The 22,350-nt window shown below is 36.3% G+C and overlaps 1 long non-coding RNA gene across 1 annotated transcript; it reads right to left on the reverse strand.

Annotated features, from left to right (window-relative positions):
- Positions 1-9,405: 9,405 nt before the first annotated feature.
- Positions 9,406-16,291, reverse strand: LOC311306822. Its single transcript, XR_014630225.1, has 5 exons — positions 15,975-16,291; positions 15,610-15,722; positions 15,471-15,514; positions 13,196-13,260; positions 9,406-9,752 (listed from the first exon to the last, which is right to left on the reverse strand). It is a non-coding gene; the product is annotated as an uncharacterized lncRNA (long non-coding RNA).
- Positions 16,292-22,350: the final 6,059 nt, after the last annotated feature.

Raw genomic sequence — 22,350 nt, forward strand, 5'->3', positions numbered from 1 at the left:
TCTGACAGGTTATTTAAACATGAAGTTAGTACAGTTTTATTTCATTTACTTCCTTATGTGCTTACATTGGACATTGGACATTGACACACACACACACACACACACACACACACACACACACACACACACACCGCATTTAGTGCATATAGCATAGAACAATCCATCAAAATTACTTAAACCTTTTAATTTGCAAAATTAACACTTTATAATAACGTTCAGTTGTAAGTAATTTATAAGTGCTTAGTTAATGATGAACTAATAATTTACAAAACATTCATAAATGATTAGCAAGTGATATACTAACATTTTATGTATGTTTTGTAAATTCAAATTCAAAATAAAGTGACTGGTTAATGATTAACTAATCATTTATAAAACATGAATATGTGTTTCATAAATGTTTAATAAATTATGTTAAAAAAATGTTTTATGTATGTAGCAATTAGAGGGTGCAGAAAGTGTTGTAAATGCCTTGTATACATGTACAGATCATTTGTAACAGGTAAGTAACAGTGTTCAACACAATGATGTGTAAACGCATTAATAAATAATTTACAACACTTTCTGCGTCCCTTAATCTAAAGTGTAAACTATTCATCACTTGTAAATGTGTTACACATCATTCGTAGATAACATTAGTAGATCTTATGCCTTACTGATTCTTGAAGTGGTAATCTACGAATGAAGTGTAACATATTTACAAGTAATGAATAGTTTACACTTTAGATTAGGGGATGCAGAAAGTGTTGTAAATGATTTATTCACTTGTAAATGACTAGTAATGGAATTTACAAAACATACATAAAATGTTAGTATATCACTTGCTAATCATTTATGAATGTTTTGTAAATGACTAGTTCTCTTACGAGAGTACTCTCGTGTTGCGTAAGCTATCTTACGCTACTGGAAAACCCCTTTTCTTGAGAAGATTGAAGCCAAAAATTATCCTTAATTTTTCTATAATTTAAAATGCATTTGCTGCAGTGAGCAGACCTAGGCGAGGCAGCTCTAGGCGAGGCAGCTCACGTGCCTATTGGCTGCTCTGCGGCAACTGCTGCAACCTATGGGGAGGCAGCTGTGACGTATGCACCAATGAGGGTGCTCGCGGCCATCATCACGGCCCGCCAAAATCGGCCCAGGTTGCCCTTGATTTCATTCTCTTTCAGCGAGTGATCCACTTCGCTGACTCTGGAAGAAGCCTTTACGTCGTCGAACAGCACTTCAGCGGGACGAGCCAACTGCACTGCAGATACCTGAAGAAGCCGGCCTTCGACTCGCCGCCTTCAGCCGCCGTCTCCCGCTGCGCCATCCAGCGCGCTACACATATCCTTTAAAGCTCTGTGTGTGTCGCCGCTTTGTCACACACGTTCATTGTAAAAGAGCAAATTAGCGGGCGTTGTTGCTAATGCCCCGCGATTCCTGCGGCTCGTGCCAAGCCCCCCCCACGGCTGGGGACCGCCACATCTTATGTGTTTCCTGCCTGGGGAAGGGCCACGCCGACCACGCGCTCTCCAAAGGCGGAAAAGAATTGCCCCCCTGATTGAACAGCTATTGGCTCAGGGCATCCTGGTTCGCACTCATTCACCTTATAACACACCAATTAATCCTATCAAAAAAGCAAATGGTTCTTGGTGTTTAACGCAAGACCTGAGAAAAATTTATGATTTGATAAAACCACTTGCACCAATTGTGCCAGATGTACAGACGATAATTAATTATATTCCTTCAGAACATACATTTTATTCTGTTATTGATTTAAGTTCTGCCTTTTTCAGCATTCCGGTTCATCATGAAACTCAGCCACTGTTTGCATTTTGTTTTCAGAACTGTCAATACATGTGGACACAACTTCCCCAGGGCTTAAAGGATTCCCCGGCCGTCTTTTCCGCCGTAGTGCATGCTACACTGAAAGATGTCAAACTCCCTCCAGAGACTTGTCTGCTCCAGTATGCGGACGACATTCTAGTCACTGGCGCCTCTGCAGAGATGTGTGCTGCTGCCTCCACAATTGTCTGCAATATTCTAGCTGAGGCTGGTTTCAAGGCATCTAAAGAGAAACTTCAGTGGGTGCAGAGAAAAGTCACCTACTTGGGCCATGAACTGTCGCAAGGCCAAGTCCGCCTGTCTGCTGTCAGGGTCACAGCCATCGCTGCATTCAAGCATCCATCAACACGGAAGCATATGCAAAGCTTTCTGGGACTGGTCAATTACTGTAGACTATGGGTGCCTAATTGCTCCAAGTATGACAAAATCCTGCGAGAAGCTACGCTGGGTGATAAAGAGGACATTACATGGACTGCTGAAATGGATCAGGCATTCAGACATTTGAAATCCTCTCTTTTAAGGCCTCCCGCCCTCGGCCTACCATGTTACTCTCGCGAATTCCACCTATATGTCCACGAAAGTGGAGGGACGGCTGCGTCAATCCTGGCCCAAGATCATGGGGGTACCTTTCGTCCAGTAGCTTATTTATCCAAAACCCTTGATTCAGTGGCCTTCCTGCCTGTTTGCGCGCAGTGGCTGCTACAGCTATCATGGTACAGGATGCTGAAAGAGTCATTTTATCACATCCATTAACGGTACACACTTCTCATCAGGTCGGAGCTATTATGCATAATATTTCTACACAGCATATGACTGCTCAACGCCGTTCAGGCTATGAGGGCTATATTGTTAGCTACTGCTAATTTAACGTTGAAATTAACCTCTGTTGTTCATGGTCCCACTGTACATTTGCACAGGTTACTGACACAAGGTGAATTTCAGAGTGACGACCACGATTGCCTGACCAGGATCCAGACTTCGACTGCCTGTAGGCCAGATGTGTCTGCATCTGCCCTAGAGGAGGGACAGAATTGGTATATCGATGGATCCTGCTTTAAGCCAAACGACAGTACATACTTGTGTGGTTACGCTATTGTTGAATTGCCCGATAATGTAATTGAAGCGTATTCGCTGCCATATAAATCAGCACAAGTTGCAGAACTAATTGCTCTAACAAGAGCTTGTCAATTGGCAAAAGGTCAGTGCGTTAACATATACACTGACTCCAAATATGCGTATGGCGTAGTCCATGATTTTGCTCAATTGTGGGAGGAAAGAAATTTCAAAACCTCCGACGGAAAACCAATTTCGCATCATAATATTGTGGCCGAGCTGATTAGTGCAGCACAGCAACCATTGAAGCTTGCTGTCATTAAAGTAGCTGGTCATAAAACAGGTGAATCTGATGAAGCCAAAGGAAACAGGTTTGCAGACGAAGTAGCGAAATGGGCAGCAAAAGAAGTGATACGTAGTCCACATGTAAATGAACAAAGCACTGAAGTGCCGATGATGAATTCGTCATTGATTAATAATTGGGACATTAAAATATTACAAGCGAATCCTACTCAAGATGATTTGAATCATTGGGCAGCCAATGAAGTAAAACCAGATCAAGCTGGTATTCTGAGAGATACACAGGGTAGAATCACACTACCTGCATCCACCGTTGTAATGTTGTGCAGGCATTATCATGGTGTGTCGCATGTATCAAAAGAGAAAGTGATACAAAATTTGAATCAATCATATTGTATAGCAAACGTTCGAAGGAATACTTTGTTGATATTGGATGCTTGCCTGGTGTGTGCACAAACAAACAGGCACAAGGCAATCACCCATGATGCTTTACCGCATCCTGAACTTCCTTTGCAATATTTACAGATCGATTTTACACACATGCCTCCATGTGGAAATAACAAATATTTGCTCGTGATTATTGATCGATTTTCTAAGTGGCCAGAAGCTTTTCCGTGTGGCAAAGAAAATGCAAAGACGGTAGTAAAGGTTCTTGCAAAATAAATTATACCGCGTTTCGGCATTCCAACCGTTATAGCAAGCGATAATGGAACTCCATTTGCTTCGAAAGTCACACAATTATTAGCCAAATAACTTAATATTTCCCTAGATTTCACATTCCCTATCATCCGCAGTCATCAGCGAACGTGGAACGTTTTAACAAGACGATAAAAGAACGTCTTAATAAAGCGTGTCTAGATACTGGCAGAAATTGGGTTGATTTGTTGCCTGCCGTTCTGACAGAAATAAGAATGTCTCCATCAGCCACCACAAAAAATGTCTCCATTTGAAATCCTCATGGGTAGACCTTTCCCGACCCCATGGGTCAAAGGTCACGCTGGCAATCTTTCCACAGGTGACACGGAGGTGATCATCGCAGATTATGTGGATTCCCTTGTTAAAACTTTGAATGGCATAAATGGTGATGTTTCTCTGTCTCTCCCTCTTCCCTCAGAAAAGCCAACTCATCCTTTCGTTCCAGGACAACAGGTGCTGATAAAGTGTCTGAAGCCCACAAGACTTGGGGAACCAAACTATCTGGGGCCTGCCACGGTGGTCGCTGTGACGAGGACCGGTGTTCTGACTGACCTCCAGCCGCAGTGGATCTATGCTAGCAGAGTGAAGGCAGCTCCATCCCAGGGGAACGCATAAGCCTATGCGGAAGTGGACACCCAGCACTGATCGAAAGGAGAGCGAGGAAGAGAAGTAGACGAAGAACGAGATTTCTGATTGAGAATTAGCAATAATTATCATTGAATCCATTAAAGCCATGTCTGCAAAGTTGCTATTACACCTACTCGTGCTGATAAGCATGCTTATTTATACACAAGCCCTTATTAGCAGTGGTAATGAAACTTGGCTGAACCACGAAGACGAACCACATGCGTTTGCCTCCAATACGTGGTGGAGGTTAGCCAACTTCACTGCTAAGTCTACAGGAAAAAAGGGTGACTGTTATGTTTGCACGAAAATGCCACAAAGTGCTTTCGGACCTCATGTGAGTGTTCAATCACCAACGACAGAAGAAGACTTGTTCTGTCCTTTATTCCTTAGCAATATCGGATCGATTGCACCTCAAAATTAAACTGTAAATTGGACTTGTCCTGATCAATTGCAGTACAGGTACATGTTAAAGTGGCAACTGTAGGTCCCATTCCAGACTCACTGTTATGTATGGAAAGAAAAATAGGAGCCGCAATACTGGGTAAAATTCCCGAGAGTAAATGTAGTCACATATATCGCCGTTGTGAAGTACGAAACATGCCCTGTTGTCTTAGCTGTTTGTCGGGAGAAGGGAAATTTGACTTGGAATTATGTTTAAAAACATCTTCAAACCCAATATGTACTATGAATGCTTATGCAACAGCAACATCCGAGATTCAAGAATTATGTGATGAGTATTGTGGACTTTACTCGGGTAAAAATTGTAATAGGTATGTTCCATCAGTAAAAGGAACAAGAGCTTGGAGAGATTGGTTCTGCTTATACGGGCACATGGTTTATACCTCGTTACCTTTTAATTGGAGTGGACGATGTGCCCTAGTAACTTTAGAAGAATATTCTATGATTATTAGACGACAGAGAAATGTTAATGTGATGAACCAAAGAAGCACACGCTCTCTCTCTGACCGCAGTTCAGTTAGTAGTTTGGGAAGAGATAATCCAGTACCAAAAGAACATCGACTATGGACTGGCATGGAAAAATTATTTGAAAGTATATTTCCATCAATAGGAATTGGCAGTCTTCAACTTGAAGTAGAAGTTACAAGATATGAATTGATTTCCTTTATTAAAACTACAAGGGACACTTTAGCTGGTGTCCAAGAAGAACTTCGAGCACTTCGTTTAACTGCTCTCCAGAACAGATTGGTACTCGACCAGTTGACCGCGGCCAGAGGAGGGGTGTGTGTTATTGTTGGTATCTCTTGTTGCACTTTTGTACCGGCGAATGACGAAGATGGTCATATTATAGCTGACGGAATAAACAATATGACAAAAATTGCTGACGTATTATAGAGAAGAGAAGTGAGTGATAGAAGTGGTTTTGGCGATTGGATCACAAGCTGGAAACCAATGCTTGTATCTGCATTAATCCCAATAGGAGTTATACTGTTAATCCTTGCATTTATTGTTTGCTGTATTATTCCATTTATTAGGATTTTGATTTATCGTGCTATGAATACTTTTGTATCTTCTCAATATGCTTTGATGAACAGGACTGTAAAGTTTTAATGATTTTGAAGGAAATGTTTGATTGAAGGATGTTTCAATGTATTATCCTACAATAATGGACATGCTGAGAATGATGTGATATGATAATTATCTTATCAAAGGGGCCATTGTTAGAAATGTATTTTCTTTATCTCGTTTTCCTTATCTCAGCTTTGTCCATAGAAAATAGCTTTGTGCATAGAAAAGCCTTTGTCCAGTGAAAAGGCCTTGTTTGCACATTCCTTTTGTATGTACGTAAGGCAACATCCATTTCATATTAATGGATACCCGTGTTCGAACGGGAGAAAGTCTCCTATTCTGTGCATTGAGAAGTCTTTCGGAGCTCAAGGACCTAGAGGAGATCTGACCGGATATTTACCATTTATAGGATTGTTATATAAGTATATCTGATATGATATGATGTAATTTATGTTCTCATTGGTTGAGATTGTGATACTCCCTATACATTTTCATTATATATTCTATATCCAGAATACTGGGGATCTAAGCTTTATCTCTGAGCTTCCCGGCGCTGTTTTTTTCCTTTTGTTTTATTCATTCATTACACCAAATAAAGGACGGAGAGAAAAGGCACTTCGTGTTGGAATATTTTATTTCTAACATTTACAGTATTCAATCAACAAAACAGAGGACTCTATTCACTCCTGTTACTTTAACTCACTCCTGTTATTTTTCAAATAAGTATGTACCAACCCCAAACCTTTAAAAAGTAGTGTACACACACACACACACACACACACACACACACACACACACACACACACACACACACACACACACACACACACACACACACACACACACACATAACCCATGTCACATGTGAACTAAAACACTACTGCTTTTCTCAATGAAATGCTTCTGTATACAAGATTTTGCTGCATAACTTGCTCTTGATCTTTTTTTATTTTTTTTTATCAGGAGCTGGAGTTGTATAAGGAGGAACTGTTAGACAAGCCAGCCATCCTGGTCATAAATAAGATGAACCTCCCTGAGGCTCAGGGCCGGCTCAGAGAGCTGGAAGCTCACTTGGAGAACCAGGAAGGTAGGTATTATTGGAAGCAAACAAGCTATTTAGGGACTATTATATGGTAATATCATGAATATTAGTCACAGATGTGTATATTAGTTTAGAATTAGCCTTTGTTTTGTGTTATTTTAGGTATATAACGGATATATCAGAAATTTCATATCATGACACATGCTTTTATCAATAAAGTGGTTGCATTATTTTTCATGCAATTGTTTTAAAAGCACTCTTGAGAATGACCATTCTTTACACAAGTTTGTACTGCATTTTTTCTATAAAGATGGTGATTTGTACTTGACCATTTTGGCAGTCTCAAGTTTCTACCACAAGTACATTTTGCTGAAATACAGGCCTAATGTGATTGTTCCACTGCACTGACCTTTACATTTTTCTGTCTCTGCCTCGACTGGCCTTGGACTGCCTTTGCTCAAGTCCCTCATTCGTCAATCACTTGAGGAGCAGGATGACATAGAAACTGAGGGTCAGCGCAGTGAGAAGCTACTCAAGTTGAGAAGGGAGATTCCCACTTCATCCATACCCAGCTGGGGGTTTCCTCAACCAACCTGAGGTCACATATTCAGGTTTAGGTATGGCAGTCCATAAACAATCCTCAGGGATACTGTTGAACATTTGCTGACCTGTGAAATATTCAATGTGTAGTGAAAAGGAACACAAATTGCATGTTTTTCATTTAACAAATCAGTCTAGGTTGTATAGACTAGTATCTGTGCCTTATATGTCTTTACATTTAAATGTAACTGTGCTTTCATGTTTAAAGTTGGTTTTAGCTAGTCTCCCAGTCTGATCAGGCTGGTCTGGTTTGCTGGTTTTAAAGGGGTTTTGGGAAATTGTCAGTTGAACAGGCTGGGAGAACCTTTTTTTCCCCTAACAAAGTAGTAAGACACTAAAAAGGCATACCCAGCTAGAAATTTTTTGTTCTAAAAATGTTCTAAGAACATTAGCATGTATTGTTCTATAAATGTTTTCAGCGGCTAGTTTTAGTTTTGTTCTCAGAATGTTCTTTTAAAAGTTTGGAGAACATTCTTTAAAAACATTATTAAAATGTTTAGTAGTAACATTCTTTTAACATTATTCTCTAACGTTCTTAGAAAGTTTTCAGCGGCTAGTTTTAGTTTTGTTCCCAGAATGTTCTTTTAAAAGTTTGGAGAACATTCTTTAAAAACATTATTAAAATGTTTAGTAGTAACATTCTTTTAACATTATTCTCTAACGTTCTTAGAAAGTTTTCAGCGGCTAGTTTTAGTTTTGTTCCCAGAATGTTCTTTTAAAAGTTTGGAGAACATTCTTTAAAAACATTATTAAAATGTTTAGTAGTAACATTCTTTCAACATTATTCTCTAACGTTCTTAGAAAGTTTTCAGCGGCTAGTTTTATTTGTGTTCCCAGAATGTTTTTTTTAAATGTTTAGAGAACATTTTCTAAAAACATTATTAAAATGTTTAGTAGTAACATTTTTATAACATTATTCTCTGACGTTCTTATAATGTTTTTAGCGTGTAGTTTTATTTTTGTTCCCAGAATGTTCTTATAAATGTTCGGATAACATTTTTTTTAAAAACATTATTAAAATGTTTAGTAATAACGTTCTTATAACATTATTCTCTAATGTTCATAGAACGTTTTCAGCGGGTAGTTTTATTTTTGTTCCCAGAATGTTTTTTTAAATGTTTAGAGAACATTTTCTAAAAACATTATTAAAATGTTTAGTAATAACATTCTTATAACATTATTCTCTAACGTTCTTATAATGTTGTAAGCGGATAGTTTTATTTTTGTTCCCAGAATGTTCTTTTAAATGTTCGGATAACATTATTTAAAAACATTATTAAAATGTTTAGGTGTACCATTCTTACAACATTATTCTCTAACGTTCTTAGAAAGTTTTCAGGGGGTGTTTTTATTTTTGTTCCCAGAATGTTCTTTTAAAAGTTCAGATAACATTTTTTTTTACAACATTATAAAAATGTTTAATAATAATATTTTTTAGAACATTATTTCTCCTAAAAGGTAGGATAACATTCTCTAAGAACACTCTAAAAATGTTTTGTGATGATGACCTTCTATAAATGTTTAATCATAACATTTTTAGAACATTATCCCTTTATTCTTATAAAGTTTTTAGCAGGAAGTTTTATTTTTATTCTTAGAACGTTCTTCTAAAAGTTAGGATAACATTCTCTAAAAATACTCTTAAAAATACTACTTAACATTCTTATAAATTTTTTAGTGGGAAGTTTTATTTTTGTTCCCAAAATGTTCTCTTAAACATAAAAAATGCTTAGCTATAACATTGTTAAAACATACAATTTTATTAATCTCTAAAATAAAACAAAAATCTAACAGGTTTATGAATGGCATTCACATAAATTATTAGAAGTTCTGCGTACAGTAGATGCCCAACATTAAATGAAGAACTCAGTAAAGTCCAATGTGCAATCACACGTCTTGACTGCTGTTTGCTCAGAGCGCTCATCATCAGTCTTTGGTTGTCTTGGTTCTTGCAGAAAAAGAATAAAGTCATCTGCATTAATAGGTGTTCTACTGTTCTTCTCTTCTTCTTTTTCAGCTGCTATCCCAGTTAGCAGAATTGAGCTCCATTCTCTGTGTGCATGGTAGAGTTTTTCCTCATAGCCTATAAAAGAAGATCATGCAACAGTGTAAACAAAAATAATACAAATACATTTACATATTAAGATCACAAGCAATATTGACTTTGAAAACTTTCAAAATTAGCCAGCCTAATTATTATTCAGAAATTAATTAGATTAGTTTATTTAAAAGTATAAATATGATACCTTATGAGTATCTATTTTGTTTCTGTAATTTAAAACATATACTTAATCCATTATATACATGTTAAAGGGATACTCCACTTTTTTTGGAAATAGGCTCATTTTATAACTCCCCCAGAGTTAAACAGTTGAGTTTTACCGTTTTCGAATCCATTCAGCCGAGTTTCTGATATTTAGAAGAATGTCAGTAACCAGACAGTTTCTGGTCTCATTGACTTCCATAGTATATATCTTTTCCTACTATGGAAGTCAATGAGACCAGAAACTGTCTGGTTACTGATATTCTTCCAAATATCAGAAACTCGGCTGAATGGATTCGAAAACGGTAAAACTCAACTGTTTAACTCTGGGGGAGTTGTAAAATGAGCCTATTTCCAAAAAAAGTGGAGTATCCCTTTAATAACACAACTAGAGGCTAAATTATTTTAACAAACTACAAACTTGGCTTGAGAAGTGTGAACCTCGAACTCAGGTAGCCTTGAGCACAGCTGCAGCATGTCACAGCACTGCCCACAATGCTTTTGCTCTGATGTAACAGCTCATTTTCATCAGTTATATTGTCTATGGATTGTTACATTTCTTACAGATTTCTGCTTGTTTTAAATCAGATACAGATAAAGTAGCACTGCATTTGAGATAGAACAATTTCTAGTGTGATTTAATCATACCTGTGAATCGTCTCTTTGCTATTAGCTAAGCTGTAAGTTTTAGCTACTTCAAAAGCAGAAAGAAAAATATGCTATAACTTCTGTTTCTTATTGAGAAATCACAGGACAGTGTTGACACTAACTTTTTGTGCTCCAGTAGGTTTCTGTGTGCGCACAATCTGCATGTTAAATGTGAGCTACTGTCTGTGCATATGAAAGCTTGTTTCCGCCATGGAATACAATTTTTTAAAAAGGTAATTGCGAATCACAATTCAAACTTTTTTTTCTCAGAAGTGCAAGATATAAACTCGCAATTGGCCGTTTGAAAGTCAGAATCACAGGATAAATTAGTAAAACCTGAGAAAAAAAAAGCAATTCTGGCTTATTTTTTTTTTTGCTGTCGTTTCTATATGAGCACATTAATGCACTTCATCAATACAGCTGCTCTGAGAGTCACTTCAGCAGCATTTTAGCTTCATTTGAGAAAAACTATAATCATATCATAAAACACAGAGAAACTCAAAGGTCTACACGGCAATCCGTCAAATAAAAGTTTGGTTTAACCTTTGAAGAACGTTTTGCTTAAATCATTACATTTTAAATAATTGGTTATAGCAATTTAATTAAACCATTCAAATGGAATCAAGGAAAAAAAAAATAAAAATTACTTTTGGGAGATGCGAGAGCGAAGTAGTCCAGTGATAATTAACAGGCAGCCATGGTTAATGCAATTTGCAAAGACCCGCCCCCTTTAGTTACTGTTGCTATGTCCAACAAGCCATGGCGCTCTCACGCCACACATCATGTTGTCACGCAATGAAAAATACATTGCGGATCACAGAAAAAACGCTGAAACGTTTAAACACAGAGACAAGACAGAGCAGGTTACTTTTGATATGAAAGTTGAAACAAAGTCTCAACGTTTAATTTGTGTAATTTTTTTAGAAAAAAATATTTTTGGTAAAATAAAAATGTAAAAAATACCTGTCAATCAAACTCCCTCGAAGGGTGAATTCTGAGGGGAGTAAAAAAGACAGCTCACAATTCTGATATTTTCTTGCAATTGTGTGTTCTTGCCTCACAATTCTGAGAGAAAAAAAAAACTGTAATTTTACTGATGGAAACAGACAGTAAAAAAGTGGACTTCAAAGATTTCTTATTCTGTAGCTCCCTGTGGGATTTTTTTGACAAGTCCATAAAAATGCATCCATCCATGATAAAAGTACTCCACACGGCTCTGGCAGGTTAATAAAGGCGAAAGGTGAAGCGAAGTGATGCGTTTGTGTAAGAAACATATCCATATTTTATATTTTAGGGCTGGGAATCGATTTAAAAAGGTAACTGATTATTTACACAATTTGCTGTAATTAAATGCAATTAATTGCATTTCCCCCAAGCTTGTAATCATCAATATTTAAACTTAGAATAACCTAATTAAACAACAAAAAGGAAAAAAAGGAACAGAAAATAGCCCTGTATTAAAATAATATTAAACATCAATATATCAATATATTATTATTTTCAATAATCAATCAACATAATAAATTTAACAATTTATTATTATTATTATTTTTTTCTAATTATCAAAATAAAACATAGTCCTACAAAGCTATTATTACAAGAGCATGTGATCAGAGCAGGTAATTTTACCATTGTTGTCAGCATGACTATACCAGCTCAGTAGGGCTATTTCACAGAAGTCTACTACTGAGAAATTTCACGTTATTTGACTTTGCTTTTCCAGTGCATGATCGGTACATGATTGGAGCGTTTGGGCAGCGCAGAGCAGAACGCGCAGCGCAAACACGGAGCAGAACATTGAGCAAAGAGCTCAATGTTTGCTCAGTGTTGTGTGTGTGTGTCAGTGCGCCGACACACACACACGGAATGGAGAGCGCGGAGCGGAAAAGACCTGGTCATGAAAGCTGCGCGAGAATAAAACCTGATCGCCAAACACGGAGGGGCGGGACGGCATATTTTGCAGCCTTTTCCGCAACAGGAAGTCATTAAAATGAGGCAAAAAAAGTGCTGCGTTAATTGCATTTTTTTTATAAACTCGTTAAGCATCTCAAATTAATCGCGAAGATTAACGTGTTAATTCCCCCAGCCCTACCATATTTATAATTTTATCGACTTAAATAACTAGCTTCCAGCAGACAGCCATATGCAAGTCAAATTACGCCCAAAGAGTTAGTCAACGCATCGATACGCATATGCGCCTGCAAGGCTACGCATCACTACACTTCGGCCGCCATATGCGTCTATGAGTAGAAAAATGTGTCGTCCCAGTTTTTGATACGCGACGCACCGTTGTATGCAATACTATGCGTTGTTGGTGGGGGCAAAACTGCAAGTTGCTTGCGTCCGACGTGTTGACTATAAAAGGCTCTTGTCGGTGCATGACATAGGAGTAGCATAAGCTTTGACGGCTCTCGCGGTTCAAACAAACAGGGCTAGGCAATAAATTCAAGCTCCTCCCACATTTCTCTTTAATGATATTTTTTCTAAAAATCTCTGTGGAAAGAAAGTCAGATATAAATCTGGCACGAGGGAGAAAAAAATAGATCATTTTTATTTTGGAGTGCATTGTGCGTTTAAAATTGACTACGGTTTTATAAAATGCAGTGGATACTTACTAGTGATGGACTTGTTTCTCTGTTGGTGCCTGTTCTGCTCCGTAAACATTGGTCCAATGCTTGATCTTAAGAAAATGTAAAAAGTGTGTTAATGTGTGTTAACAGACTATTGATCTGGGTGACATAGGACCATTTTTTATGTTTTCCTTACAGTTTTTTACGATTGCTATGACAGATTTTTCAATACTTTTAACAACTTTCCAAAACTCTTAACACAGTTAGCACTACATCCGCCTGTGTAAGCTATACTATTAACACAGTTCTTGTTGCTTTAACACAAAATGCATACAATTAACACAAATTTAAAATGCTTGAACTTCTTTTACACACAAGCTCAAACAAGACCAAAACAATGAATTTTTACTGCCAAATTTACCAATGCTTTAACACTGTATGTCAGAACAGATAACACCATGTTCTAAACCTAACCTTACAGGCTAAAGTCAAGGTAAACAGCTGCTTATATTGTGAATTGAAACACAAATATATCCCCTGTATTTTATTCTATTCTTACTGAGAAACAGCCGATTGAATTATGCAAATAATTAGAAGATGACTCTTTTTTTTTTTTTTTTTATTCTTCTGGTGCTTTTTCTGTTCGTATATTTTGTATTTTCACATACAGTAATACTGTAAATGGCAGCTATAAATGTCCTGTTGCAAATAAAGCCGTTACAGCAGTAATTCTGTCTCTGTCATCTTTTTTTCATAAACCATACATTCCATAAAGCTACTCTAAGAAGGGTAATTTATTTTGTTGTATTGAATTTCTGCTGCAAAAAACAACAACAAAATGCATTTACATTACAAACAAAACAAAAATGTAGAGAGACTTCAAAAGAAACTGCAGTGCAAAACACAATCTATGATCAATATAATATCTATAGATATAATAGATATAGTATAATATATCTATAGAATAATATGTCTGTTGTATAAGGGCAGACCTGACACATATAAAATAATGCAGTTTCTGTAATTCCATCTGATGTTAGTGTTTTTTATGACATTGTGCTATGATTGACTAAATGTTCCTGGTGTAAGAGAACATGTGTTAATGTTTTGGTAGACATGGTGTATTGTGTTAGTGTATTATTGTATTTTGAAAATTAGTTTTGGAGTTTAGTTTACAATGTGTGATTTTGAGTATGAAATTAACCGTTTTGCCAATTGTGTGTTTTAGGTGTGTTGGTGCGTTAAGAGTTTAGGAAACTTGTTAAATGTATTGAAAAATCTGTCATAGCGATTGTAAAAAACTGTAAGTGTTAGGCTATATAAATCTGGAGAACCCTTACTAACATTAACCATGGTTTTGCTACACTAACTAAATGGTAATAAATTATTGTAATCAATCCACCATAAAAATATTGTTTCTACACTTTACTATAATAAAAACCATGGTTAATTTAGCAAAGGACCCTGGGAACATGTCCTAAAAAGAACAGCTCATTCAAAAAATAGACTCTCTATCGTTATTTACCGGTACTCCATGTTGTTCCAAAACTGTATGAATTTATTTTGTATAACCTTAATTAAGATATCTTGAGAAATGACTTCACTGTTTTGTTTTTTCCATAAAATGGGTTCCAATGTTGTTTAATTCCCAACATTCTTGTGTTTCAGAGAAGTAAGTCATACAGGTTTGAAAATAATTTCATTTTGAAAGGACATTTATGTTATGTATAAAGACACAATGTTCTCAGTTCACTCATTGTAAAGCTCCTATGCTGAGGTTTATTTTATTTTATTTTTTCAAAATGTTGCAAGTAAAATGTTCTAATTGTGTTAACTTGTCACATTAGAAGAACGTTTTATGAAGAACATTCAACATCTCATCTCTCAATGATATCCTCAAAACATTTCCCTAACGTGACAGAGAGAATGTTCTTCTTTTGTTATCATGAAACATTGGGACAATGTTATATTGAGATCATTGTACAACTTTAACTTGAGCAACATTCCCAAAATATGCTCAAAATGTTGCAAGTAGAATGTTCTTCTTTTGTTATCATGAAACATTGGGAACATTTGTTTCCATAAAATGGGTTCCAATGTTGTTTTATTCCCAACATTCTTGTGTTTCACAGAAGTCATACAGGTTTGAAAATAATTTCATTTTGAAAGGACATTTATGTTTGGGTCAGCTAGGCCCATAAAAACTCATATCAAGAAGACAGGTACAATTTTGACTGGAGGGTTTGGACCAGTGTGCCTTTGAGCAGAGTTTACATGTTCTGCCTCTATTTCACGTGTATTTTACTATGACAATACTCACCGCAACTGAAGATCATGTGGCTGGATAATTTATTCCCAAAATTCCTGGATAATGGGAAACACACACATACAGCAATATTATTAGCTATTTGTATTTACTTACTAAAAGAGACATAAAAAGCTTGCAAATTTTTACTCACCAGCTCAAAAACATATTATGATGATGATGACTCATCATTTTGAAGGTAACGTTAGGCCGATATCCCGCGATCATTCAAAAGCCTAGTTTTCATAGTGTGGTTCGAGTTCCTCTCTGTATAAAGACACAATGTTCTCAGTTCACTCATTGTAAAGCTCAGACTATGCTGAGGTTTATTTTTATTTATTTTTATCAAAAACTAACTTAGCTGACAATATTTAGCCTAACGTTACACATGCAGCCTGAAACATTGACATAATATCGATATTGCTCTAGTCGCATTTAAAATTAGCTTCTCAATTTAACACACTAACGTTATATTTTGATGTAGCAGAATGTATTTTTATATAAAATAAAGTTATTTACCTTCCGCAGATTGCAATATGTCCGTTACACGTAGGCTACGTTGTTAAAATTCGTTGTCCATTTACATCCCGCAACTCGCTCAAAATAAAAATGTAACAGTACGATGCAAAATAATCCATGTTTTAAACAATGTAAAAGCCACAGAACCGAAGGAGGCTAGTAGTGAAGATCCTCCCGAGCAGCAGCAGCGCGCACACACACACACTCTCACTCTAACAGACGAATATTCAAACTTCAAACTTGACCAGTAAAAGGCGCGCATAGCTGCCATTGGCCAGATTCCTGGATGACAGTCTGAATAGCCAATCATGCTCAAAACAACTCGAAGAGACAGCCAATAATGTGGTAACATCAGAGAATGTCTAATAGGAAGAGTGGCACTCTCTGCTTACTTCCGGTTTCTGGACTGGCTGCAGTAACACGTCTCTGTCCATGCGGGGGCGCTCGCAGGCGAGTGCAGAATGAATGGAGGTCTATGGCGAAAAACCCTCAAAATCCACTTTTCTCAGGATATAATTTTTTGTCTAGTAATTTGAATGTTGTATTCGAAAGGAGATGCAAAGAAATTACACATTGCTGGGTGTTAGATTTTTAGAGTCACTTATTTGGTTTAAAAAGTCTTTTAAAATGTCAATGACGTCAGAATGCTGACGTCTTTAGCAGAATGCTAGCGTGTTATGGGCAACAACAACTCAACCTGTAAGAAATCGAAAAGAAATAAGTACTCGTTCATTCAACTTTCGACCTATAACCCATGTTGAACTTGCAAAACCTACAATAAAATCTGAGATTTCTCAACGGCAATCGGGTGAAAGAGACACATTTAGCCGTCTAGCCCCATAGACTCCCATTCAGTCTGCACTCGCCCGCGATCACCTCCAGTGGAATTCTAATGGAACTGCAACCAAGATCGATACAATGGGGCTAATAGGAAGTGTCAAGGCTCTCCGTAGACGGGCTCTGGTAACATTGCAATTACAGGAAAAGATTACATGTTTTAAAAGAAAGAATATGAAAAAAATGTGCACGGCTATTTATTTAGTTGTATTTGTAAGCTGGCTGTTATATTTAATCAATTGGTTAAATGGTGTCTTCATTGCAGTGCATGATAAAAAATAAATAAACTTACAATAACATATAAATAATAATAATAAATTACACAAATAATATATACCATGTATAACAACATATATTTACCACTGCTCTGCCAAACAGCAGTTTAAAAGAGCAAACATATTATATATTAAACAGAGCAAACATTGCATATGTAGGCTATTCATATACAATTCTGTATACCTACCTACATGAAAAACTAATGGATTGGTATCATGGTAACATTAGAGTTACATTCATGTGACCCATAATGATCCTTTTGCACTTTAACAAAATATTGACCTTTCCTTTAGAAACACTCTTATGCCTAATAATGTCAACTTGCTTTTCACCCTGTGTGGCACAGTTAGGCTACACAACCTGTTGGTTTAGGGTAAATCCTCTGTCCAACACAACACTTTGGTAACATTGGCATAATTCTATACAAGTTGCAACATATACCCCGGGTTTCACAGGCAAGGTTTAAGCCTGTAGTCCCAGACTAAAATGCACGTTTGAGCTGTTTTACCTGAAAGCAACTTGCACTGACATACAGTATCTTAAAATATGTCAGTGCCATTGTTTTGTCTCAAAATGCACACCAGTAATGTTTCTTTTTCTTTTTTCTAAGGCACATTTTTAAAAGCTAATTAAATGCACTAAGGCCTAATCCTGGCTTAATCTAAACTCTGTGAAACCGGGTCTGGGTTAGAAATTAAGGGTTAAGGTTAACCCTAACCCTAACCCTAACCCTTGTCTACAGACTTTTATTTAACAGCATGGATACTCCAAGGTGTTGACTGCAGTGGTTAGGCCTTTAGCGTTGATACAGGACGAATAACTTCTTACTGTGACAGTCTGTAATGTATTTTAGCAAAGAGTGTTTGTATGGATTGTCCCTAATTAAGCTAGAGCTATTGGTGCATTCAAGTCATGTCATAAAGATTGTATTTACAAGTTGAACGCCACCACAATGATGAGAATATGAGTAGGAAGCTCAGGATTTTCTTTAACCCCGATCTTGAAGAGTTAGGGGTGTGTCAGTGGGAAACATTGTGGGATACCACTATACTTAGGTATTTAGCAGTGACAATGAAGTAAGATAATGCCTGCACAAAATATGATAGCATTAATATGTAACAGTATAATATGTGATGATAAAGTTTACAGTGCCTTCATTAATTTAAAACATTAAACAAAATTGTAAAACCTCATGAATACAAACTTCCCAGGAGGACTTAAATGCACCATATGTTCCATCGTGAACCCTGTTGGCCTGCTGTCTGACCAGCAAGCTCAATTTAACAATAATTGTGTAGTTTGATTGCTAAATGTTACATTTAAAATGTTCTAGTTTTGTTAACACGTCACATTACAATAATTTTTTTAAAAAACACTCATCATCTCAGGTCTCAGTGATATACTCAAAACATTTTACGAACGTTGGTTTGATAATGTTCCTCCTCTGTTATTATGGAACATTGTGCCAATGTTTTACTGAGAACATTATATAATCTGTTATCTCAACAACATCCTCAAAACATCCTTAAAATGTTGCAATTAAAATGTTCTAATTGTGTTAACTCGTCACATTACAAGAATTTTTATAAAGAACATTCAACATCTCATCTCTCAATGATATCCTCAAAACATTTTCCTAATGTGACAGAGAGAATGTTCTTCTTTTGTTATGACAAAACATTGGGACAATGTTATATTGAGATCATTGTACAAACTTTAACTTTAACAACATTCACAAAATATCCTCAAAATGTTGCAAGTAGAATGTTCTTCTTTTGTTATCATGAAACATTGGGACAATGTTATATTGAGATCATTGTACAAACTTTAACTTTAGCAACATTCCCAAAATATGCTCAAAATGTTGCAGGTAAAATGTTCTAATTGTGTTAACTTGTCACATTAGAAGAACGTTTTATAAAGAACAATAAACATCTCATCTCTCAATGATATCCTCAAAACATTTTCCTAACGTGACAGAGAGAACGTTCTTCTTTTGTTATGACAAAACATTAAGACAACGTTATTTTGAGATCATTGTACAAACTTTAACTTTAACAACATTCCCAAAATATCCTCAAAATGTTGCAAGTAAAATGTTCTAATTGTGTTACAGTTTTTCTCGATTGTTTACACACATTTTCTGGTACTTGAGACACAATGACCACAACATGTAACTCATTCACCAACCCCCTGAACCAATTCTGCTAAACTACAAGCACAATTCCTGCTTTACACTCAAACTGCAGTTCTAAAACACACTTTTTTCAAAACACTACACACAATTCTCTGCTTTTGCCACAATTTTCATGCAGAAAATCTCTTGTTTTCACAAGGAACACACTGCCATTCAAATATGCACACTGACTCATCACATGGGCAAACACCCGTCACACAGTTTTACAATTAGCAATCAGAGCTTTAGCATAAAAGGGCAACAGGTGAGCTCTTCAATGGAGCAATGGATGCCAACATTGGAATTTTTTTTTTTTTTTTTTACTGTAACTGTATACAGTCAATTCTTCTGTTGTTTTGTATGTAGACCACTGTATGTACAACTTTGTGTTGGTTGGGAGGTACACTGTGTACATTATTTTGTGGGAAAAATAAAATATACTTGTTACTTTGTATTTGTGTGTTCTGAGTATAAAAACAATATTCTCAAATATTTTACAACACACTTATGTATGTACTGTCTGTAGAAAGTGTAACACTGAACAAAAAAAGGCCTAAGTCATTATGATGAATGGAGAAGAAGTGTTTTGCATTCATCATAGTGTTTTACATTGAGCACATCTGTGTTCAACTGGTTCTTATAAATGTCTATTCATATGATGGTTTGTGTGTGTCATTTGAAAACAAAATACCATTTTGAGAAGAAATAACATTGTTTTGAATGTAAAGTTTCATTTTGCAGGAGAATTGAGGGGTTTTGCCCATTGTGTGTGTGTTTTTGGATTTGTGTGTAGAGTTCTGAGAATATGAGGCATGCTTTCAGAAAATGTGTGTAAACAATCGAGAAAAACTGTAACTCGTCACATTAGAAGAACGTTTTATGAAGAACATTCAACATCTCATCTCTCAATGATATCCTCAAAACATTTTCCTAACGTGACAGAGAGAACGTTCTTCTATTGTTTTTATGAAACATTGGGACAATGTTATTTTGAGATCATTGTACAAACTTTAACTTTAACAAGTGTAAGTGTTTCCACCTGGGTAATTGTGTGCTAACTGAGCTGAAGCTGTGCTGACTTGAGTGAACAATATTGAATGCTATGAATGACAACATGGTCTAGGCAATGAGAAATGAAGGGATTTGTGTGTAGAGTTTTGCAGTGACAGTTCAACAAATCTGACTCATGTGTCAAAACAGGGAATAGTGTTTATAGTTTAGGGTAATGGGTGTGCTTTTTGATAAATAGCATTATGGTTTTGAAATTTTAGTTCAAAAGCCCATGGTTATAGTGTTTAAGCAATCGAGAAAAACTGTAACAACATTCCCAAAATATGCTCAAAATGTTGCAGGTAAAATGTTCTAATTGTGTTAACTTGTCACATTAAAATAACGTTTTATAAAGGACATTCAACATATCATCTCTCAATGATATCCTCAAAATATTCTACAAATGTGACAGAGAGAATGTTCTTCTTTTGTTTTTATGAAACATTGGGACAATGTTATATTGAGATCATTGTACAAACTTTAACTTTAACAACATTCCCAAAATATTCTCAAAATGTTGCAAGTAGAATGTTATAATTTTGTTAACTCGTCACATTAAAATACAGTTTTCTAAAGAACATTCAACATCTCATCTCTCAATGATATCCTCAAAACGTTTTCCTAACGTGACAGAGAGAACGTTTTTCTTTCGTTATAATGAAACATAGGGACAATGATATTTTGAGATCATAGTACAACTTGTTATTTCAGAAACATTCCCAAAACATCTTTTGAATGTTGCAGTTAAAATGTTATATCTTAGTTTTCATATAACGTTATAGAAACATTTTTTAAAATGAGAAAACATCCTTAAAATGTTCAGTAAACATTACATTCAAATGTTTTCTTTAGAACATTAACCAAACTTGTAGGGAATGTTAGCGAAAGTTCTGAGAACGTTCCCTGCTAGCTGGGTAATCATATAAATTTGATTTAAGTCAATTGAGAGTGACTGCCTGTAGTTTTACTTATCACCAAGTTCGCGTCACTGTTTTTCAAGGTCTTGCATTTTGTGGAAAAATGTATGACAGAATCTGAGCTCTACTGCCATCTGCTGAGATTTCATGCTGTTTTTTGTTACGTAGGTATCTCATGCCTTCATTGATTTGTTTCATACTAGATTATACTGTACCAGATATTGTGAAAGAGTGAGACTGAATGGAAGGATGAACTGTGAAGCAAAAAAAAGTCACATGTTGACCAAATCCAGGAATTAAAGTTTGGTCAAGATGTCAATAAAGTAGAGAAACTGATTTGACCGTTGTTGTTTTTTGTAAGTCAGTAAGCTGAAATTCTGGAATCATAAGTTCAAAGGGATTTTAACATTTCATAGAACTGTTACAATAAATATATAATTCCTTGTTATTATTTCTATGGTAACAGTTGTGGAGTGGCATTATTAAACCAATCACCACTTGACCGAGCACTTAAGCCAAAGTTAGTGCAGATGTTTTCTTTCTGAGTTCTCAAGTGGTTTTTATTGTTATGCTGTTTATCAGAAAACCTTCCTCATGATATTTTGCATCATATCTAACATAAATGTGTATGTCCTCTTGTTCACCTGCAGACAAGTAGCAGCTCCACCATATGCCACTAGATGGAACTAAAATCTTGCAGGTGGTTTCAATTTCAGGCCAAACCAGGGTGCATAGGTTCCTTTTCATGTTAGAGGCCCTGTCCCAAATGGCACCCTAAACACTCGCGGTCTTCCTACGAGTGCACTTTTGTGACGTAACGCCGCTTTGACTGTCGGAAAGTAGTCTGCTGCGGAGCTCACAAAAGTGCGTATCAAGGGCGCATATCGACCACAAAAGGGGAGCCCGCGAGCACCCTTCTGAGACCTAAAATGACTAATTGGACACCCAACGGTCTCATGGACTTAACGGACACAAGACCGAAAGTGCATATGAAGTGTGCCATTTGGGACAGGGCCAAACTAAGACAGTGGGCGGTTTCGGAGTTTGCGGAGTTTGCAGAGTTTCCATCTGTCAGATTTGTATGCATATTCACATATATATATTATATTCACATTCAAAC

This window comes from Rutilus rutilus (assembly GCF_951802725.1).
Source record: "Rutilus rutilus genome assembly, chromosome: 17".
Lineage (NCBI taxonomy): Eukaryota > Metazoa > Chordata > Actinopteri > Cypriniformes > Leuciscidae > Rutilus > Rutilus rutilus.